Source organism: Crinia signifera, chromosome 1 (assembly GCF_055691185.1).
Source record: "Crinia signifera chromosome 1, ASM5569118v1, whole genome shotgun sequence".
NCBI classification, from domain to species: Eukaryota; Metazoa; Chordata; class Amphibia; order Anura; family Myobatrachidae; genus Crinia; species Crinia signifera.
In genome coordinates, this window is record NC_139217.1 from 276,960,831 (window position 1) to 276,985,967 (window position 25,137).

The 25,137-nt window shown below is 43.8% G+C and overlaps 1 protein-coding gene across 3 annotated transcripts in view; it reads right to left on the minus strand.

Annotated features, from left to right (window-relative positions):
* BNC2 (basonuclin zinc finger protein 2) overlaps positions 1-25,137 on the minus strand; it is a 474,973-nt gene that overhangs the window by 247,371 nt on the left and 202,465 nt on the right. The gene's annotated exons all lie outside the window — the stretch shown is intronic.

Sequence of the window (25,137 nt, forward strand, 5' to 3'; positions counted from 1 at the left end):
GGGAAGGAGCACGTGCCTGCTATCCATTATTATAAAAAGCACAGAGTTTTAGTTTGAGCTCAAAACATCTAGATGTCCATCATCATTAAGATTCTTCTATATACTTCATTCAAAAAATTAAGCAAACAAGAAAGATCAATGAGAATGGATCATTATACATTGCATGGCCTGACAGTGTGTCTTCAGTTGTGACGAGTTCGCTTAACAAGCACTGCGCTCACACAGCACAGTGTACAATAAATGCATGAGAACGTATGCAGTGACAGATGAAATGCTCAAGCTGAAATGAGAAGCATGAAAGAATATATTATAGATCTGGTGCAATGCATGCAAAGGTGAGGGAGGGTTTTTGAGAAAATGTTAAGACTGCGTACTACAGTATAAACCGCCACTGAAATCAAATGTCAAATGCATGTTCATATTTCCTGACCCGTTTCAGTGCATTGTCTTAAAAATGCTAGTACACAGCATGAAAATGTTGTTGGTGGGTATGTGGTCTAATTCATATATTGATGGCATGACTGTAAGTCCGGCCGTGAAATAAAGCTACCCTACCAAATATTTTAATAAGATGCCCCCTTCTAATAAAGCCCCTGGGACCGTGCTAAAAATAATTATTTTTCCTCTGAAATTTAGTCAGAAAATCAATAAGGTTCACTGTAAAGTGGTCTCTGCAAATCACCAAGAGACTCTGAAGAACTGCAGAAGTGTGACTTAACGTACTGCAGTTAAGGTGCCCATACACGTTACAATTATTGTATACAATATTGTATACAATATCGCATATCATCGCATCTCGGTTTCGCAATGAGATGAGAGCACATACACATACGTGCAGCACATACTTTTTGTACTAGATCTCATCTCATCTGATCTCATTGCAAAACCGAGATGCGATGAGATGCGATATTGTATACAATGTTGTATACAATAATTGTAACGTGTATGGGCACCTTTATACTGAAGAATAGCTGCAAATTCAATTCCTGTATAAACACTTTCTGTATAACAGGTGGATGGCAAAGATACAACTTCTGCCATCCACATACTACATACATCTACTTTAACCTCCTTAAATGGTGGTGGAGGGTGAGGAAGTAAGTAACTAAAGCAGATACAGCTTGTCAAACTCTGTGAAAGTTTATACTATTACTACTAGCCCAATTGAGATTCAATGAGACCCAGCAAAAAACATGGCCCAAAACCCTAAATATTGGTCTGTTGGTACCTGTCTGGTAAAATGTTTCCCCTACTCTTTCACACTGATGGCCGACTAGGCCTTGGTAATGAATCTGTGTGAAGCAACTTTGCCCCATTTGTGAGGCTGTGAGGGAAAACTGATTCAGATAATAGAGGGTACATGGCCACTGGGCCTAAATACTATAAACATTGGTTACTGGAGCATTAGGAGAACTGTCCCTGGTCTGATGAATGCAGTTTCTTGGTCTTTCACATTGGAGTTCTAGGCAGTGGAGAAAGCATCATGAGTGCATGTATGCACACTGCCTGTGAGTAAAATATGTATTCAGTTTATAGGGTGCAAAAGGTCACTAGGCCTGTTTTATTCTAATAGGAAAGGGCTAGCTGAGTTGCTAGGACAAGTTAGCTAGACATGTAGCCAGGGCCACATTAAGGTCTTTGGGGGCCCTGGACAACAAAATTGCAGTGCCCACCCCATGGAGGCAGGTGGTACCTGCCCCCCCATCCACAGGCGCAGGTGGTACCTGGCCAACCCCCCCCATGGTGGCAGGTGGTACCTGGGCACCCCCCCCCCCACAGAGGTAGGTGGTAACTGGGCAGCGGGGATCCATGCAGCAGGGATCAGTGCAGCGGAGTCCCAGCAGCGGATGGGAAGTCAGCAGCATGGTCCCTGCGGCGGATGGGCAGTCAGCGGCGGGGTCCCTGCGGTGGATGGGAACTAGTAGCGCTACTACTTCCCATCTGCCGCAGAGACCCTGCCGCTGACTTCCCATCCACCGCAGGGACCCCAGGGAGTGGGTACTTTTTACCTGGGCCCAGGTCTGCTGGAGGGGCCCAGGTCTGCTGGAGGGGCCCAGGGCCCACTCCCCCTTCCCTATTGCAGGGAGCCAGGCAGTGGGGAGAGAGAGAGAGATGATAGGCTGCCACTACAGCTTAGTCTTTCTCCCCAGCTCAGCACACACTGTTCAGTGCCATGTGCTGAGCTGTGGAGAGAGACAGCTGCAGCAGCAGCCTTTCCTCTCTCTTCCTCTTGTTTATTATTTTTCACGGGGGGGGGGGGGGGGGGCATGACCACACCACTGAAGTCCCCACCCAGTGACCATGCACTTTTGACCAGGGGGCGGCCGACCTATCAGCGCACCTGGGGGTGACACTTGCATATAATGCTCACTTGCATGGGGGTCCTGATAGGACGATGGTCAAATTAAGTTTTGTAACTGGTGAGGGTGGAGGCGGCAATTTTTTATGTTATTTATTTATTAACATTTATTTCTGGGCATGGTCACTAAACAGCTTTGGCAGTCCCAAGACCCCAAATTGAAGAGGTCAGTGACATGATAGGAGGCGAGCAATAATGTTGTTCCTAGAGGTGTCCTGATCCCTAAATTCACCCCTGCTTTTAGTGACTTACACTAAATGACTGTGATCATAAAATGACCTGCTTTATAAGCTTATTAACTATGCTTATTACTTCATCAGCTTACTACCTGTGTTTATTACTTCATCAGCTTATTACCTAAGTTAATTACCCTATCATTTTATTACATTAATTCTATGCCAAAGAGTCCCAATACATGCATCTACATAGATGTGACATTCCCTGTGATATCTGTCCTGCTCACCATTCCCCCAGTCTACACTTTGTTATCTGCCACTAGAGAGCAAATAAACATAATATTCATTGTACTTTTTGACATATTTATTACTCTTTATTACTCTGCTTTTTATAATACTGGTTTTGTAAGCGAATATGCCAGATGTATCAAATGGATATTAAATCATGAAGTACTGAAGAACGTAATATAAAATAAACAAGGCATGTGTCCAGTAAATTTTAGTTATACTGATACCCCAAAGAACCCAAAACTACTTTACAAGACAAAATGTCCCAGATAAAATGATTGGGATGTCAGGTGTAAAAATACAGGAATTATTTGTTTATAAATGTTTAATACACAGTAATGCATCATATCTTAGCTGTATCTCATTAAAAGGCCTAATTCATGTTTGTAAATAAAGCAAGAGGTAAGCAACTGGACAAAACCATGCTGCACTGCAGGTGGGGCAGATGTCACATACAGTATGCAGAGAGAGTTACATTTGGGAGGGTTGTGTTAAGTAGTCCAACAATTGTTGGCTTCATACAAAAGTACACAGTACTTACACTGCAAATAAATAAATAACCCACCCATATCTAAATCTCTGTGCACATTACATCTGCCCCACATGCAGTGAGACATGTTTTTGTCCAGGTGCTTGCTTTTTGCTTTACTCACAAACACTGAGCACACAACACATTCTTAACTATTCTAGGCAGAAGTGTACCTACTACTTCAATACAATTCATTTCTGGCAATGCAATTCTTTATCAAATTCATGATGAGGTGCGGTGTATAGTGTGTCAAGAAAAAAAAAGCGAGAATAAACTGACAGTAAGATGCAAAGATATTGCTTTTTATTAATAAATGTGTAATACCCTGGTACTCTAACCATTATGCTTTGTGCTGGAGGAGAGCGTTCAAGAAGTTTTCCTTGCTTCATCCCTGCTATATGTTAAAATAAACTGTTTATGCTGTTTTATGGGATGGCCTGGCACCCATTTCTTTCTGCGCTGCACTGACACCTGTAGTCCACTCCCACAATGCAACCATAATTAAACTCCTGATTTTTCAGGGAACCCATGAGCCCCTTACCCATGACCAGATGGAGGAAAGTAAGTGTGATGCACTATACACAGTGACTGCAGGTATTCATACCTAGTGCCGGTGGGGTTTTACAAATGTTATGTGGTGCTAAGTCTTGGACAGGGCCGGACTGACCATCTGGCCCTTCTGGCAAATGCCAGAAGGGCCGATGGCCTTGTGGGACGATTTTGTCAGAAAGTTTTTAGAACTTTCTGCAGTACTAGTGATGAGCCCGTTGCCTATTGGGCTTCACTGTGCACTACAGATGGGGTAGGTCTCATCCTGGCAGGGGATAGCGCTGGCGTCGCCAGCCGCCATCCCCCGCCAGCGCCATGGCGATGGCGAGAAGGGGACGCGCGCGTCCCCTTCCGACGGCGCTTCCATCCGTTCCCCCGGGTCCCCGCCGGCTTGCCGGCGGTAACCCGGGGTCCCCGCCGCCTGCCCGCACCCCCCCCTAACCCTGTCCGTCTCCCTGAGGCGGAGACGGACAGGGTTTCCGTCGCGCTGGCGACGGAGACTGAGACGCGCGTGCGCGTGAGACGCACGCGCGTCTCAGTATATTCGCTGGCGAGGCTGCTGGCGGGTCGCCAGAGGGGACGTCCTGGCGACCCGCCAGCAAGGATGGGAACTACCCCATCTGTACATGTCATTTGCATATGACGCTGCAGCGTCATGATGTCATGACGCGGGCGCACCTGATCCGCCGGTGCCGCCATCCTCTGTAAGTCTCCCCCACCTCCCGTGTTGTAACCAGCGGCAGCGCTGCATGAACCAGCAGGCCTGCCTCTCAGCAATCTCCTCTTACCCGGCTTTCTCCCGTGAAACCCTCCCGGGCTCTGGCCTTCACTGCCCCACTGTGGCCCCTGTTGCCTGCACTGATTGCCTCTCCCATACTCCGCCGTGGCTTGATAGAGCAAATGCCAGCAGGAGTTTGCAGGGGTGAGTGAAAGTCACGGAGTTACTCAGCTGCACTAATGAAGACTGCTGCTGCCTGCATTAAGACATCACATCCCAGAATAGCCACAGAACATCAGGACAGGTACATAAGGGGTGTTGAGGGGAAGTGATTGGTATATGTAATATATGGGGCCGATTTCTGGTCCCAGTCCGGCCCTGGTCCTGGATGTTTTGACAGGAAAGAAAAACCGAAGGCTGAATCAGCCAGAGGTGGCATAAACCACAGAAGGGTTCTGAGATGCTGTCATTATTGTTTAGTATACAGGTTGAGGGGTTGTTAAATGATGGAATGCACAGCCAATGGGTTGCAGCGGGAGGAGCAGACAGGCTAGGAGGTGCTGGAAGTTAAAGAAATCTGCCTCTTTGAGAAAATTCCCCTCCCTCCCTTCCCTATCTTTCTTCTTTAGGTGGCGGTAAAGAATGGTCATTTTGTGTGTAGCATGTAGATAGTGGGTACGCTCCCCCGACATCGATTGTCATGAGCCATACTTCTTGCACGGAAGATGGCTGCCACCACCGATCACCAGCCGTGTGTGAATGGCATGGTGATGATTACCCCTTTTCTTTCCCCTGACCGTTGGTGCCGCCACCATTTTTATAGTTAATAGTCAACTGTCAATAATAAATTTTACATCCATTATTTGAAATGCCAGCACTAGTGTCTGTGTCTTTATTTTAGTGTGGAGTTATGTTAAGTTTTAATAGTGTAATGTAAGCATAAGGATTACCGATGGTGGATTTATAGGCCAGTGAGGTATCACTCTAAAGTAACCCCTCTAAGGGGCTTTAGGGTATCTTTGAAGGACCCCTATTACCACAGGTCCCTCACCTGGGACCTATGTTCACAGTAGTTACCGAATTCCGAATTAAATTATCGGCCAAACTTTATAAGGGATGCGCTGAGTTATTGTTTTATTTATACTAAGCTCTGGGATATTTGTAGTGTACCCACAACAACACAGCAGCCTTAACCTGCTATAGTCTACAGATCAGTTTCTTATACTGTACCTTAACCACTGAACCTTGAACTTTGCCAACTATTGCACAAACCCCTCCCACCCCCACCCCCCCAGAATTGTATCCGACATTGTATGATTCAATTCTCAGCAGCACTATGGGCGAGATGTACTAAACCTTGAAAAGTGATAAAATGGAGAGTAATAAACCACCAACCAATTAGCTCCTACCTGTCATTTTTCAAACACCGCCTGTTACAGGACAGATAGGAGCTGATTGGCTGGTGGTTTATCACTCTCCATTTTATCACTTTAAAGCTTAGTAGAACCTATGTAGGCTTGTAGTAGGCTTAGGGTAACCTAATGCATTTTATATTCCTGGCAACAGGAAAACTTCAGCAGCATTTCCACAAACATTATATTTTTTAATCAGACTCTTCTATCCTTAAGAATCACAGAAGCTATTACATACACCTTCATTACAGAATACTTGTTATCAATATATTATCAGCCATGTTTAAAAAAAAAAGAAAAATTACATTACTTATTTTGCTTAAGCATACATCTGAATTAAATGGAATAAATTTGCACTTCTGTATGTTGAGTGCTAATTGCAGCAAAATGTGTTTTATCTTCTTGAAATTGTACTAGTTATAGGCTGTAGAACAGAGTATCAAAAGGTACTACTCATCTTTACATCATTTTTCCATTTATTGCTATTTTGCTGTAACCTTGCCAAGATCTTCTCTATTTACAAATGTTTATCTACATCTTCCTTTATGTTTTATGCATGAAGCCAGGAAATGACATTTGTATGTGCTCTGGGGACAGTAGCGGGTAATGGACGTGCTAGTGTCTTGATGACATGATACACTGAGTGACACGACATTGCTGACTATCACATATTAAAATAATACAAAAATATTTGTTTCAAAATCCCTTCACAGCCAGCAGAATCCCAAAAGTAAATATTTTGTAGTGCATGGTGTCAGATTTAAAGCAAATACACACACACACATACACACACACACACACACACACACACAATGTTACTACTGTACAGATGGGAACAAATTTAGTGCATTGAACTGTATTATGGTTAGGGTATAAATGAGCAATCTATACCTCCTATAACTGTACAAATAAATTAATAAATAATTTGATATCAATTTTTAAGGCTCATCAATACTATAGTCACAAACACCAACTTAAACTAATCTGACCAATTTATAAATAAAACTGTTAAACCACTTATGCCCTGTACACACGATTCGATCCAGGGTCATTTTCAATTTGATTTTGCATGACTGTTGACCTTCTCAATGTCTACCTAATGCTTGTGTCCACCTAATGATCCTAACGATCTAAAGCCATGTCAACATTTTTCATGTGTGGACCGAAGGCCTGTTGATCTTCCGTGGTCGACGTTAAGGTCCATACACACTGGGCGAGTATGCATACACACTGAGCGGCTTTCCCCCTGCCCGGCGCTGACAGAGGGGGGGAGGATGGCGTTGCATAGTGGAGTGCTATGCAAAGCCAACTTGAAAGCCGCTCATCTGCTGGTATAACCAGCAGATGAGCGTCTTTCCCGGCAATGTTTTGGGAGCGTGCAGCAGCTCATCATTAGCTGAAAGCCACTAAAACCTGCTGTTTTGAGCGGCTTTCATCTCAAAGTCGCCCAGTGTGTATGGGCCTTTAGTTTGGTGGACCTAATGATCCACATTTACCATACGACGTCTCATAATATGCTTGGAAGTGTGCACCTTACAACACATAGTGTGTACACAAGATAAAATATTGCACTGAACCGAACTAAAATCATAACAATCGTGTACAGTATTGCATAATATGTATGGACCCTTAGTCTAATGACAACTGTACTGTACTCTAAAGAGTTGCGTTTGGGGATTATTTCTCCAAAATTGGACTATTTACCATTTTCCAAATTAATTGGAACAGTGATCCAGTGTGTTGACATTTTCTATGCTTATATTTCTACATTGTCTATTTGGGATACGGTCGGTTGATTGACCTAAAGATGGTCGTCAGTCATTAGGTCGACACCTCTAGGTCGACATACTGCAAGGTCGACACCTCTAGGTCGACATACTGCAAGGTCGACAGGGGTCTAGGTCGACATGGGACAAGGTCGACAGGTCATTAGGTCAACACAAGCATTATGTTGACATGGTCTACAGTAGGTAGACAGTCAAAATGTCGAAATGGGGGTTTTCACTGTTTTTCGAGACAGCCAAACGGCCAGATCTCTGCCCCATAAATATTAAGGATAGATGTACGCATAGGGTGTGGCTTGTGTTCCCAGACACAGCCTAATGTCTGGCACCCTCATTACCATGGCCAGCAATCTCCCTGCTGCTGTTCTATTGTTGCCAGCTGGATTCCAGTGGCTGTCCCTGCAGGAGATAGAAGCTCTAATAGGAGTTGTTTTTCTCTATCTCCCCCACCACCTGTCGCTGATCGGGAGAGAGAGAGACGCTGATAACCAGCGTCTCGAGACCAGCGTAGTTCCCCAGCCCCAAAACTCCAAAAGGAAAATCTGATGGTGACGGTTGCTTTATGGAAATTGCTCATATCATGTGGTACTTAAGCCCACACTGATGAATTGTGGGGTACAAGTACTTGTATATCTTTTTACTTTTTTATGAAGTGTCTGATTGCCTTTTAATAAAAACGTTAAATCACTAAGGAGCGCTTCATTCTGTATTGTTTCTACAGATATATATATACTATATAGAAGCACGGTACACCTTGCCACCCATTGCACTGCTACTAATTGCATTTGTACTAACATATGCGCTTAGTAACACAATAGGTAGCTATCCCTATAAGAGCTGAACTTTGCAATGTGCTCCGGTGCCTGAAGGAAGGGTCACTACACCGGGAGACACCAACCCTAGTGACGCCTCTGCTTCTGACAGTACCACCTATACCCACTATTAACCAAGGAAAAGGTCAGAATAGCAAAGAAGAAGTCAGGCTACTTCATTAGCTTTGCTATGGAGCCATGTAATGTACCGTTTCACTTCAGGGAGAGACAGTCACATTTTGTAGGCCACATCACAAGGCCATTATATGGTGACCACAAGAGAGTTAGTAGCATTCAGCGCTTCTGCATTTCTGGAGCATAAACCATAAATCAAACAGTGTAATGTAGTCATTATTACACATACTAAAATGACGAAAGGTTTCAGAAATGAAATAACACCCCATCATAAGTTGTGATGGTATAATGGGTAGCACCTCTCACCACTGAGGTCATGGGTTTAATTCCCATCAAGGCCCAAACGGTGTGGAGCTTGATTATTGTTTGAGTTTGATCCAGGTTCTCTGGTTTCCTTCCGCAATCCAAAAATAACCCTTGTGGGTTAGTGTGGGTGCGCACAAGTGATTCTTATTTTCTGTCAAAGTATCTGCTTCTTTAAGTCATATGGCTACTGAGTAAGGTTGATGTAAACCTAATTTATATGCAATGGTTATCGTCTGACTTCTCGTGTTGGACAGGGACATGAAAGGCCCACTGTGGAATGCAGTGATAGGGTCCCTTGTTAAGGGGTGCGGCCAGCTGCCACAAAGGTTTAGTTAACCCTTAGAGGGCAATATCAATGTATGTATATAGATATATATAGGATCCAGTTGGACCGGCACTCCAAGCTGCAGGAGAGTACTGGCGCTGGTGCCTTCACAGCTGATGGTGCAGCGAATTGTAGGTACAGGATAGGTGCGGCACTCAGCTTTCTCAAAGAAACACGACAATACAGTGTCTTGGTGATCAACGTTTCAGTGCTCTCTTTATTGGCACTATCCTGACGATAGTGCCAATAAAGAGAGCACTGAAACGTTGATCACCAAGACACTGTATTGTCGTGTTTCTTTGAGAAAGCTGAGTGCCGCACCTATCCTGTACCTATCTATATATATATATATAATACTGCTAGTGCATGCATTATAATGTACCATATAATTCATTTGGGCAACCTCTGTCCCTGCATAGCCACAAATGGTAGGCTTTGTTGAATTGGAATATTCAAGTGTACCAGCTTGTGTCAAATATATGTAGTGTGTACAGTAAAGTCTTTACAATTTTTAAACAGTTTAACAAAAAAAGACTAATATATCAATAATTATATTTACTATAGTAATGAGCAGTTAAATACAACAAAGCAATGAATAGCAGTCACTCCCCCTCCTTGTGTGCCTGCTAAATAAGAGGGCAGCATTAACGCCGCAAAAGCACCTGTCACATCTCAGCACAGTAAAGCACCAGTATCACAGATGGTTGCTAAAGGCTGTTGGGAAGCATGCCTCTGTACAGAAACCCATTGAGATAAGAAGTATGGTTACCTTTTGTGGGAAAAGCAGGAAAGATTCCCATATCATCCTGAAAGGAATCACATTATGACATAATGTACACCAGTCACCACTGAGGCACTACCTACTGTATCCTGCAACATCTGTTACCATGCACATAACCCCGCATATGTCCTTGCTGTCTGGACAAATTAAATACTGAAAAGGCAATGTTTTTTATTGGATTTAAGTTTGTATTTGCAGCTTGTACTAAAAGGAAAAATACATTATTTTTAAATAACCTTATATTTCTTCATTTACTAGTGTCTTAATAGTTGTGGGGGGTCATTCTTTCATAGGATTTTAATATAGAAAATACAAAAATGTAAGCAGCAATAATCATTGATCATGACAGCAGTTGTTGGAATGGAGAGTGATATACTGTACGTGCATGCTTTAACAGTTTGTGTTCATCGTATATAATAAAAGGTTAATGCTGATCCTCACCTCTACAGGTGGAATTCAAGTGCTGTGCACTCCAGCAGCCACTAGATGGTGCCCAATAGAGCACTTTAAAGTGTTGCTCCATCCGTGTTCACACTTCCGCTGGCGCTGAAATGACTGTTCTGTTAAGTAATTTTGATGAGCGGTAACTAGTAGCATACTGTGTGTTTAAAGAAAATTATATTGTCAAACTACACATTTTGCCCTATTTTAAGGGAAAATAATGTTAACATTTTCAACTGTTTGTAAATGCTGTGTTAATAATGTAACTATTAAATGTATAGTTTGCATAATTTGGTTCCTTTGATTGTTCTAAAATGGTTCAGATATCATGGTTCATTTATGATTTACTTATATGTATAAAGGCCTGATTAAAGGTTCCAGGAGCCTAGGCTAATATAGATGTAGCTCCCCTTGTAATGCTGCAAAAACACCAGTGTATGAGTGTTCAGGGACTTACCAGTCATACTGCCTATGTGCAGGTAACTAGGCTTGCCAATCCCAGGGCATTTTTTCAATCCCAGAATTCGGGATTGAAAAATGCCCAATCCCGGGATTCCCTAACAAAAAAAAAACGCCAGGAGCCAGGTGGGTTGGTGGTGGAGCCGGGCGAGTGGGCTGATGGAGCCAGGATGATGGAGCCAGAGCAGGTGTGCGAGCTGGGTTGATGGAGCCAGGGTGGCTGATGGAGCTAGGGCGGGTGGATAGGCCGGGCCCAGGATGGAGGCAGGCTGTGCGGCTCAGAATGGAGGCAGGATGTGCAGCTGTGTGGCATGAGCAGCATGACCTCTGACCTCATCACGTTGCGCAGAGCCACTTGCCAAGGATGGGAGAAGCCAGGCAGCATCTGAGCACCTGCTCAGACGCTGCCCAGCATTAAACTGCCCATGCGCAGTCTAATCCCGAAATCCGGGATTGGAAACTCTAAACCCGGGATTGAAATCCCAGTGTTTTGGGTGCCAAATCCCGGGATCCCCCGATCCCAGGATTGTCCTCCCTACATGTAACAAAGGTTATACAACTGACATGTAGGATCTAATGCTGGAAAGGAGACTGCCCGACTGGAGCTGGAGCACAGTGTACTGTACATAAAGTAATAGTTCCATCTGTAGTTACATTGGCACATCCATCTGGCAGTCATCTTCGAGACAGGTTATATATAACAAGCATGAAATAAATTAGGTCTTCATTTTTTTCCTTGGCTGTCACCTGCAAACCCCCACCCAGTCCAGACGCGCTAGGCTGCAGCCTAATCAGTATATTGGTTAATCAGGCACTGATATTTATACTATAATGCTGATGACTGAAGCAATGACCAAAAGGCATATTACTGTAACTGGAGAAAAAGATAGAACAGATTGCAGTGGTTGGTCAGTACTGAAGGAGTGAGCTCTAATTACTTCAGTCTTTATGACCAGTGAAACTGCACAAAGTATGGAACCTTCCTCAGCCACTGATAACTGCAAATCTGGCAACATTCCCTATTAGTTTGTAATTATTATAAAGCAAAATTATGCCTTGGAATGAAGTTGCAAAAAAGCATAAAAGATGAAATGAACTCATTTTTGTGCCACCAATTCATCTCCTTTGCTATATAGTCTCTAAACTGTAATAGCCATTATCAGTCAAGTGAATGGCCATTATCAAGCTACAATGGCTGTAACATTTAATATACAATGACTATATGGTTATAACACTCAATATACCTCTAAGGCCCCAAAGTATCCAAGCCACTGAGGCGCATCTAAAGCTCTTAACATTTGTGCAAATCAGAATTCCTTTTATAGAAACAGATGGAAGTCTTGTCAAGATTAAAAAACTGTCACAGCTATTAAAATAAAGCAAATGACATCACCACTGTGCCATTAACCGTTACAAACGACCGAAAATATACTGTATTACAGTGAGCTGGAGATCCATCACTGGCTTCTTCGCTACCAGTCACTCGCTATAGTTTGAGGAGTGACTGGGCAGTGCATTTTGTTTACTAAAGGATTATAAAGTAAAAGTATATATATATATATATATATATATTTATATTTATTATATATAATATATATATATATATATATATATATCAACAAGGAAATAAGTGCGCAAACTTTGAAAAACCTCTGGTGGATATTTCTGTGCTTATCCACACATACAGAAGGGATTAGTTCATATGCAAAGTCCCGTATCCAGTTTAAACATGCACCCAGGGAATTTTATATTGTCCCGGCAGCTCTCGTTCACCTGAATCCCGCAGGTGTAAAGACACTAAAAAGAAAGAAGAGAGCGCTCCATGGTGCGATATCAAAAAACAATTTGTGTTTTTAGAATAGAGTTTTCTCCAATAAAGTCAGGTGTAAAGTAACGTACCACAATGGGCGGTATAACTACCGCAAGATACTTGCATCAAATGGTGTCATAAACACATATAGTGCAGGGGCGATTTAACACTCAGAATTTTCACCCTGAATCCCACAGGTGTGCTGACACTATGAGGAAAGATGAAAGCGCTCCATGGTGCGATATCAAAAAGACAATTTTTATTTTAAAACAAGGTTTTTCCAGTAAAATCAGGTATAAAATAACGTACCACAATGAGCGGTATAACCACCGCAAGATATTCGCATAAATGGTGTTATAGACACGTAAGGTTCAGGAGCGGTTGTACTCAGGATCTCCTGTATCTCAACACGTCTGGTCAAAGAAATGCCGCGCCAGGTTGGAACGCATGGCTATGCACAGGTCCTCCATTAAGAGTGCACTGGCAGGTAAAAAAGCTGAACAGCCAGTTGCAATTCATTTCAAAATGTTGGGACACCCCCTTGAATCCTTAAAATATCAAATAATTGACCATGTCCCCGAATCCAACAGGGGGGGCGATACGGTCAAGAAACTTTTAAAATTGGAAGCAAATTGGATCCACAAACTTAAAACAGTATCTCCACACGGCCTGAATGAGAGAATTGTGTGGAGTACATTTATGTAATCATTTATAATAGGCTATAGAATATTTCGGTGTACATGTCTCCCTTTAATTTTCGGTAATTGCTAGGGGAACTAATTGTCTGGCCAAAAGCATTAGATATGAGATTTAAATATGATGTGTATATTAAATGCTCACTCTCATTAGTTCATTTTATGATTGTGCATCCCAGTGTACGATTTTAGATGTATGTTTATTTTAGATTGTACAGGTAACTTTGACTCAGAGATTACACTCTGACCGCCACGGCGGACTCCTGCGGTCTGACAGCCTGGTTTCCATGGGAACGCGTCTGGGCGGGTGTGAGCTGCTGACGCTGTCCCTAGGTACCTGTCTTGATTGGCTGCGGTAGAGGAAGCCGGATGACACGGCCTCCCGGCGTCTCAACGTGGGATCGGGTTGTCATGACAGCGGCGTCAGCGGGTGTGAGACGCTGACGTGTTGTCAATGAGCCTGATTACACGGGGATCGCCTGGTGAGGAGTGTGGGCGGCTTTCTGGCGCCAAAGGGCCCTATTTAAATGTGTTTTGTACTGTGTATTGTATCCTCTTGAAAACGGGGTGTTACCCCGAAACGGCCCGTCGAGGTCAATAAAGCAACTTTTGAAATTCTACAAGCTGCAGTGACGTGTATGTTCCAGCTACCTGTGGGAAGGTGGGACCCTGCTTTATATATATATATATATATATATATATATATATATATATGTATATATATATATGTAGCAAACCAGGGGCTTATGGCAGAGCCCTTGGTAATGAGGCGGCACTCCACGGGTTTAAGTAGAAATCAAAAAGTTTTTAATGTAGTTGGTGTCGATATGACGACTATGTATCGACACCAACTACATTAAAACCTTTTTTATTTACCCCTACCACTTCCAGGAGTGCCGGTCATTGGAAGATATATATATACAGTGGCGTAGCTTTGTTTGGGACGCCCCCCCGCCGTTAATGGGGGGGCGCCCCCCCTGCTGCCCGTGCCCCCCGTGCTGCAGACTTACCTGTCCGCCGCGCGTCCCGGCTCCCCTCCTGGCTTCAATTAATTCTATGCAGACGGACCACGATAAAATGGCCGACCCCATACCGCAGACAGTTTCGCTTTATGGGGCGGCCATTTTATCGTGGTCCGTCTCCATAGCATTGATTGAAGCCAGGAGGGAAGCCGGGACGCGCGGACACTGGACAGGTAAGCCTGCGGGGGATGGGGGGCGGGGGGATTACTATAGCACCGCAGCCCCCCCGGCACCCCCATATGCACAGCGCCCCCCCGCGAATCAAAAAGTTTTTAATGTAGTTGGTGTCGATATGACGACTATGTATCGACACCAACTACATTAAAAACTTTTTTATTTCTACTAAAACCCGTGGAGTGCCGCCTCATTACCAAGGGCTCTGCCATAAGCCCCTGGTCTGCTACACATATATATATATATATATATATATATAATATGGGTCAACGGACTGGCACTCTCCTCGTGGGGGCAACTGCCCTGGTGCCTAGCTAAGCAATAAACAAAATAGACAAAAAAGCAGGCACTCCTGGGACTTGTTCAAATGCAAAAACTTCTGTATTCAGGCAAACATGCCAAAAAGGCCTTTTTGGCATGTTTGCCTGAATACAGAAGTTTTTGCATTTGAACAAGTCCCAGGAGTGCCTGCTTTTTTGTCTATTTTATATATATATATATATATATATATATATATATATATAGGGGATCCGTCGGGACCAGCACTCCCCGTTGCTGGATGGAAACAATTGGGCCCTGGTGCCTTCCCAGTTGCATGGGAGCGTACACATCAATCACAAAGAAGGCGGCACTCAGAGACAGTATAAAGGTGAAACCTGAATAGGTTTATTTGTAGTGCGGCAACGTTTCGGGGCTGATCCCCTTTCTCAAGCCAAAAAAACAACAAGTACTTGTTGTTTTTTTGGCTTGAGAAAGGGGATCAGCCCCGATACATTGCCGCACTACAAATAAACCTATTCAGGTTTCACCTTTATACCGTCTCTGAGTGCCGCCTTCTTTGTGATTGATATATATATATATATATATATATATATACACACACACACACACACTCGGAGATTTACTAACTCAGTCGTATTTATATTCTTAATATGACAGAATATAATTGACATCGGTCGTATATCTTCAGAAATACGATTCGTAAATAGGGCAGATTTACTAATCTGCCATATTTATGGATTCATATTTGGCCGATGGCATAGGCAGTCGTATTCTGCCGCCATATACACAGCCGCTAAATACAAATATGAGTTGGCAGCCTGCACAAATCAGTCAGATCCGTGCAGGCTTCAGTGTAAAAAAATAAATAAAAAATAAATAAATAATAAAAAAAAACGATGTGGGGTCCCCCCATGGTCATAACCAGCCCCAGGCTCAAAGAGCCGGTCCTTGTTTCAAAAAGTCAGGGAACAAATGAAGTAGGGGTCCCCTGGATTTTTTTAAACCAGCACCAGGCTCAACCAGCCAGCAGGGTAATGCCACAGCCGGGGAGAGACTTATTATATAAGTCCCCCTGGCCAAAGCATTTACCCCCTGACCAGTCAGCCTGAGCAGGGATTCTGGGGAAGTGGTGACCCCCCCAATGAAGGGGTCCCCCCCCTCTAAAATTTACCTGCCCAGGCTGAAGCCTGGGGATGGCCCCTGGGCAGTGGACATCGGTCTGATTGTATTGTTAAAAATAGAATAAACGGTACTTGTTTCCTAGCACGGCCACAATCGCGGCCATCAGGTGTAATTTTTAGTGGCCTGCGACGCGACCGACGCGATGCCCACGATTTTTCCATTGAAATGCATTGAAAACAGTGAAAATCGCGTCAGTCGGGTCGTATGCGGCAAAAAAAGCTTAAATGGTCCACACGCGATGGCCGCGATTTCCCCATAGGGAACAATGTTAAATGCCTCAATTTACCCGCGATGACCGCGATTTCCCATAGGAAACAATGTTAAATGGGTCAATTTACCCAAATCAACATAGGGAACAATGGTAAATGGGCCAGAAACCCCAAAAAACACCCCTGAACATTGACATGTCCCCCCAAAGTATTTCACGCCACCCCACGCTCAACGTGAACCCGAAGCGTGGCGAGCGCAACGAGCCCGCGAGGGGCGGCGGTACGCGTCCTCCGACCTTTTCATACCCCCACTATCCACGTCGGCGTGGAGTTGAGAATAGAATAGTGTGGCGAGCGCAGCGAGCCACCGAGCCCGAAGCGTGGCGAGGGGACGCGGATACCTTCACAGGTAAACGCGTCCCTTCGCGGGCTTCACAGGTATCCGCTGCGCTCGCCACGCTTCGGGCTCGGTGGCTCGCTGTGCTCGCCACACTATTCTATTCTCAACTCCACGCCGACATGGATAGTGGGGGTATGAAAAGGTCGGAGGACGCGTACCGCCGCCCCTCGCGGGCTCGCTGCGCTCGCCACGCTTCGGGTTCACGTTGATCGCGGGGTGGCGTAAACTACTTTTGGGGGGACATTTCAATGTTCAGGGGAGTTTTTGGGCCATTTTCCATTGTTCCTATGATAATTTGGTTACATTGAGCCATTTCACATTGTTTCCTGTGGGAAATCGTGGTCATCGCGGGTAAATTGAGGCATTTAACATTGTTCTCTATGGGGAAATCGCGTCTGGCCCATCGCACCCGATTTTTTAGTGCATGCGATGGCCGCGATGCCCACGATTTTACACCCGATGACCACGATCATGATCGTTGTGGCCGTGCTAGGAAACAAGTACCGAATAAACTATTGTGTATTGATGTGAAACTATGAGACAAAGCAAGCCTGTACCACATGCAGGGACTTGGAGATTCCAAAGTCCAAATGGGGGCATAAAAGGGCCCGCTGGTACTTGTAGTTCCACAGCAGTACAAATAGTGAAATAAACACACTGACACAATGAACGTAAACCTTTATTACATACAGAGCCCATACCATACTTACCTACCTTGACATGGAAGGAAACCATACTCACCAGGGTCCTCCAATATAGATCACTTCCTCTTTTTCACATGTAAGAATCCCGGGGACTTGACAAAATAACAAAAGGTTGCAATCCCTTAACGAACTGAGTAGAGCTGCAGAAAGCTTTGTTTACTTTATGCGACTTCACCCCCCAAATAGCACTATTGGCTGCCTAGCAGCCAATCAGTAGTCGCTAGGCCGCTAGGTGGCCAATAGTGCTATTCGGGGGTGGAGCCAGCTGCAGAAATTAAACAAAGCTTTCTGCGGCTCTACTAAGTTTGTTTTGGCCTCGCGACCTGTCAGTTTTTTATTTTGCCAAGTCCCTGGGATGCCTACATGGAACGAAGAGGACGTCATATATACGCCATTGGACCCTGGTGAGTATGGTTTCCTTTCAAAGGTACCCCATATGGATTTTTTCAGGACCAGTGGACGGATGGATACCTACCTAGGTGTCAAGGTAGGTAAGTATAGGTATATAATAAAGTTTTACTTTCATTGTGTCAGCGTGTATTTATTTCACTATGTGTACTGTTGTGGAACTACAAGTTCCAGCGGGCCCTTTAATGCCCCGCATGCTGGGATTTGTGGTTCTCCAAGTCCCTGTATGCGGTGCAGGATTGCTGGGATTCATAGTTCAACAGAAATACGCAATAGTTTCTTCTATTTTTTTACAACACAATCAGCCCGGTGCCCACCGCCCAGGGGCATCGGGGACAGCCCCGGGCAGGTAAATTCTGGAGGGGCGGACCCCTTCATTGGGGGGGTCACAACTCTCCTGGATCTTGATTGTAAATATGAATATGAACGTGCCATGAATACAATTAGCAATAGTCATATTTTCGACATAGTAAATGCCAAAAATATTAATACACCTAAATTAGCTTATACGAATACGCCTATTTTAGGCGTATTTTGCTTAGTAAATTTCCCCACCACACACATATATACAGTAAGGTTAATGTTTAGTCAGAATCCAGTAAAACTACCTGTATATTCTTGGAGGGTTGGGAAAAAAAGAGTTCCTGGAGATAACCCTTGCAAACATGAGGAGGACATACAAACTCTGCACAGATAAGGCCTTAGTGGGAAATGAACCCAATATTTCAGTGCTGTGAAAGAATAAATACTAACCACTTCGCCAACTGTGCTATCTCACTACAGTGATGATGAGTTTAATATCTTACTGCAGAAGTTGTACTGTAGTTGGAATGTGATGAGCTCAATGTGTTATTACAGTGGTGATGAATGGAATGTTTGATTACAAAAGTGATATGTGGTGGAGTAGCGTGTGTTACTATAGAGGTGATGGATCGGCATTTGTTACTATAAAGGTGATGGACAGACATGTGTTACTATAGAGGTGATGGACGGGCATGTGTTACTATAGAGGTGATGAAAGGGGTGTGTCACTACAAAGTTAGAAAGAGAAAGATCTTAATACATAGATGATTGGGGATGTAATACTACAGATATGATAGAGGGGAATGTGATAGTAAAGAGGTGATGTGCATAAAGCAGTTGTGTATTTGTAATGGGTGCAAAGTGCACGGTACACACGGGCCCATGAGTCCCAGGAGCGCCCACTGCACCCACTTTTAATTTGTTACTATAAAGGTTATGGGGGATGCATTACTAGATAAGTCATGAAAAGAAATGTTTAACTAGAAAGGTAATTTAGGGGAATGTGCTACTATGGAGCTGATGGGAGGAATGCGTAACTACTGTACTTAGGTGATGGAGGCTAATGTGTTACTACAAAGATGATGGAGGGGAATATGTTACTACAGTGGCTGAGGGAAGAATGTGCTATAGTGGAGTGGTCAGAGAGTTACTGTATATGTAAAATAATGTAATATGTTAGTAAATAGCGCTGACGCAAGACTGGGTAGGTTACAGGGTTACAGAGAAGTAATGAAAGAAATAGGAAGATGTGATATTTAATTATTATCAGAGATGTAACTAAGGATTTTAACACCCAGGGAAAAATGAAAACAATGTGCTCCCCAAGAAAAAACTTGTAGAGAGTGGGGGGAGTGATGAGGAGTTGATAGCACATTAGTGAAAGATTAATATTGTTTTTTACAGGACTACAGGTCCCAGCCAGCCTCCCTCACATTCTATTACTTGAAGAACCCCAAGTACTAGCAGGTAGGGCCTTAAAAGGCCCACTGGTAACTATAGTCCCCTTGTAAAATAAATATTAAATAATTCATTTTTTAAATATTTTATTATGCTGCATCTTCACCTGGAGGGGTGGCAGCCTATAAGCTCTTTTGCGTAGCCAATGTGACACCCCACACGCACACACTCCAGGGCTTCAGCAGCATCTTTGTCATTTGTCACCTGGTGGATGGTGGCCATGGGCTTCCTTGGAGTCTTCAGGCAGACTTTATTATTCCCTCTCCACTGTTGGACTGCTCCCCCCCCCCCCCCCCCCCCCCCCGGTGAAGTAGGAAGATGATATGGAAGTCCTTAAAGGTCACTGCTAAACAGGTGAAGAATATACATTGCCTGCTGCTGAACTCAATGGAACGGACGGAGCACCTTTTCAAAGTACATGGCCTTAGGCAGGGCACCCCTGTCTGTCATGTGGCTCAGGACATGTGCCCTGTTCACCCAGTACAGTAGTATTGCCCCTTACAGATAATACCCACAGTAGTAGTGCCCCTTACATATAATACCCACAGTAGTAGTGCCCCTTACATATAATACCCACAGTAGTAGTGCCCCTTACACACAAATCCTTGCTGCCCCCAGTGGTCCATCTTGATATCATCACCTCATGCTGTGTACAGACATCAAATCTATATTTACAGGCTATGGAGGTAGGCATAGCCTGTAAATATAGATTTGATGTCTGTACACATCAGAAATGAGGCTGAGAGGGGGAGGCACTCTTTGCGTTGCCAAAGCCACTGCCTGTTATACAGTTATACAGTGCAGTCTATGGCAGCAGGTAGCAATAGTATCATCAAGGTAGTGGTGTGTGTGTGTGTGTGTGTGTGTGTGTGTGTGTGTGTGTGTGTGTGTGTGGAGGTGGGGGAAGGGGCATCTCTCCAGCCTGGTGCCTGTCTGCTTTACTCTCCCCACCACTTTACTAGGAAAGTTGGTGTAATCCAGGAAAACTCTCTAAAATGTATAATTCTCCCAAACCCTCCAGAAGAGAGAAGTATTATTAGATGCCATCATTATAAGAGCTAGCATTTTCCAAAAGGTACCTATTTAGTTCCAGAGCTTCCTTTTCTTGTCAGTGGCTGAACTTGCAATTGGTGGGCACAGGTGCAAAAAATATGATTTGGGCTCCTATCCACTGCTGCACAGGGAAAGGAAGTGGTTGATTGTAAAAGGAAGTTAGTGACTAAAGGCCCATACACACTGGGCGACTATGCCCAGCATGTATGGACAGAAATTATTACATTCATCGCTGGGGGGAAAGCCGCTCAGTGCATACAGACTGAGCGGCTTTCCCCCTGCCCAACAGCAGGGGGAGGACGGCGTTGCATAGCGCAGCACTATGCAAAGCCACACTGAAAGCCACTCATCTGCTGGTATTACCAGCGGATGAACGGCTTTCCCGGCGATGATGCGGGAGCGCGCAGCAGCGATCACCGTTCATCGCCGGGGCATACACACTGGGTGGCTTTGAGCTGAAAGCCGCACAAACCTGCTGTTTTGAGCGACTTTTAGCTCAAAGTCGCCCAGTGTGCATGGGCCTTAAGAATGTAGAATATGTCTGGGAGAGGTGACAGTGAGAGAGGAAGTGGCATGTGGAGACAGAAGGTTACTAAGCAGGCGAAGGGTGATAGAAAGAGGCAGTGTGTTACAAAGAGACGCAAAGGGTGACAGGGGAAAACTAGTGGTGGTGATGATAGGGGGCACCAACAAAAATATTGCATCGGACATCAAAATGGTTAGAGCCGGCTCTGATTGTGGCAGTAGAAAAAAAACACTTTTATCCGAGTATATTGCTAAAGAGAACTAAAATAACATTATAAACATAATGCAAATCTCACAAATATTGTAAATTATGTTGGACTAAAGTATCTCTTTTAAGATTAAGTAAAATAAACATACAGTAGACAGCATGGATCTTTACATAAAACATTTTTTTTTATTAAACTGTGAGTTAAATGTTATTTTTGTATTACCGTATATACTCGAGTATAAGTCGACCCGAATATAAGCCGAGGCACCTAATTTTGCCACAAAAAACTGGGAAAACTTATTGACCCGAGTATAAGCCGAGGGTGGGAAATGCAGCAGCTACTGGTAAATTTCCATGTATAATAATACCAGGACACCACAGGCTGTTCCCCCTGCATAATACCGAGACACCACAGGCTGCTCCCCCTGCATAATAACAGGACACCACAGGCTGCTCCCCCTGCATAATAACATACACCCGGCCTCTCCTTCCCTCTATCATTTCTCACTCCTTTCCTTCACCTTTTTAATCCCTCTTCCAGACCTGCATCTCCCACCCCCATTCCCTACACTTCTACTTCCCACTGCACCTCTCCATCCTTGGGCCCCATCTCCAGGCAATGTACCATAGGAGCGGAATGCAGCTGACGCTTGGGGTCCCTGTGGCAAGCAATGTACCATAGGTGCGGGATGCAGCCACTGCCTGGTATCCTGGCTGCAGGCAATGTAAAGGAGGTGCAGGATGCAGCCGCCGGCTCTGGTCCCGCACCTACAGCAATTAATGTACCGTAGGTGCAGGATGCAGCCGCTGCCTGGGGTCCCGTTGTTTCCTGAGGTCTCAGCTGCTGGAGCCTGGTGGTGCAGGAAGCAGCTGCTGCTCAGTGTCAGATGCGGCAGTGCAGGATTCTACTGCAGCCCGGGGTCCCAGCTTCCGGCAGTGGAGGTACGACAAAACCCTCAATGCTGGCAGACATGTCTTTAGTGCTGGAGGCCGGCGGACATTTTACCAAAGCCACTGACTTGAGTATAAGCCGAGGAGGGCTTTTTCAGCACAAAAAATGTGCTGAAAAACTCGGCTTATACTCGAGTATATACGGTACTAAGAAGACTCTCATGTATATTATTTATATTGTTCTTGCACATTGTCATTGTTTTTAGTTCACACATTTTGTTAACAAATCTTGCCAAGATCCCTTCACAAGTTGTCATTCTTGTGTACGATGGTTGCTCAGGCTTTTGCACTTAATTAAATTACAATAATATCACAACCTGATTGATAGGAAGAAAAGGTTGGGGAGTGGAATCATATCAAAGGAACCCAGAGTTGTGATTTTTATATTAGGTGAGCTATATGAGAGCATGTCCCTGTCTTCACACATTCCATTATGGAAATACGCTGAGGTACTCGTTAATATCCTGCCATCCAATTAGTGCACTTGTAAGCAACCCACTCTTCAATCCCCACAGCAATTAAATAAGTCACAGTGCTTCTAAAATAATTATCTGATCATTGTTGGTGACATAGCATGACTTCATAAGTTAATATATTCATTTAGGCTTTTAGTGAGAAAAATTCTGTCACTGTCTCAATGAGATGTATATATCTAAATTAGGTTCAATTTAAGTAAAAATACAAATATCCAATTAGAGAAAAAGCCTATGGGAAAATGAGAACGTTGATAAAAACACAAAAGTAAATGTATTCAGTCTGTATACAGGAAAATGTAAGTGCAAGTGATTCAGTAACCTTTGTTTTAATCAAATTATGTATTCTTTATACTCCCTTAGATAAACTTACAGTAGGTTACATTTATTTACAGTACTTTGGAAAAATGGCACCTTAGAATATATACAGTATGGCATCTATTCAATATAAAGATTGTCCTAACCATCTACACCAGTGGTGTCAAACTCACAGGACAACAGCTGTTGTGGAACTACACATCCCAGCATGCCCTGCCACAGATTTTATATAATGGATTGCTAAAACTGTAGCAGGGCATGCTGGGATGTGTAGTTCCACAACAGCTGGAGGGATATGAGTTTGACACCACTGATTTCTACATCAAAGTTAAAATAGATGACAAGTTGTTATCACATGTGAATGGAACAAATAAGGCTTCACCACTAGCATAGGTAGGGGTTCTTTACTGTAACAGTGGTTACATTGTGGAGTCCCTGCAGTTGTAGTGGGCAAATTCACTAACAAAGCACAACAGAATCTGCTGCGCTATATAAGAAACTGTAAATTAACAAATAACTTAAAATTGATTATATGTCTTTTAAGAAATTGTGCAGCTGTTTTTAGTAGAGGGCATTATTTATGAATATATCCAATTGTTAATCTTCGGGCTAGAAAGTAAGTGATTTCTCTGAATCTGTATTATGCTGTATACATGCTGGGCAGGTGATGGGGGGGGGTCAAGGGGGACACCTGTACCTGGCCACAAGGTTCTGAGTGGCTCAGGGGCTGTAAGCATTGCTACGGTTTATAAAGGTACCCGTCTGGATTCCTGTAAGGGTACTTGCCTGGAACCCCCCTCCGGTATTAGTGAATATTAATTATGTTTCTTTTGTAACAATGAAAAAATACGTTCAATATGCAGTGTGCTAAAAGTGTTCTGCTCAAGGGGGCGGGGTTAAGGTGGGCCCGCCAGACATATCAGTGTACCGGGCCCCAAGATTTCTGTTGCCAGCCCTGTATACATGCCCAGTACAGAAATATGATCAACTCTGCATAAACCCTATAATGTACTGCATGCTTCATTCCAATCCATGTGGTCTAGTTCCCAGAGAAATCATTGGCTTAAGGTGCCTATACACGTACCAATTACCCGGTACTTTTTGTGCTAAAATAGCATCGTTATGCATATGTTGTGCATGGGATGCGATGCTATTTTAGCACAAAAAGTACCGGGTAATTGGTACGTGTATGGGCACCTTTAGTTCTCATACACTGAAAAAGCCCCCAAAAAGCCTGCCTCCATTGAATATAGGTGAGCGGTGCACTTAAAGCTTGTGTTTTTGATCAGATTACACAATCTATAAAACTCACCACTTCTCATTTCACCTCTAGTGAGAAATAGTTGCATGATTTCTAGTTTTCAAGGACAATCCTTTACTTAAACATTATGTCAGAGGATTTATAACAGAATATGTCCTATTTGTCATATAGTGCACAACACTGTCTTGCTTTGTGCACTGTGTAACGTTCAGTAGCCATATAGAGTTTATAGAATGTATGACACATCTGCATTGCAATCATCGCCGGTGGTTATGTATTGTATGATGCCTGGCTCAATGCTCTATTTTCAAATCATATTTCTTATAAATTACAGAAGAAATACACCTACCCAATGGAAAGCAGATATTGTATTTAAATATTAGCAGCTACTGTATGAGTAAAGTTGGAGTGAGGTTGGATAGGAATGGAAAGTAACTTGTTCTACACTGTTATCTGCCAATCATCAGTAGAAAGATGAATTAATGGGCAGCCTTTGCCAGTAGCTTTAGTCATTTCAAAGGAGCACCGCAAATAGCTCACTTCACTCCTGACTCTTACCTGAATTACAAAGCCAAGAACTACACAATAATGCTCCTTCTTCTGTTGCAGAGAAGACACGTGCATTGC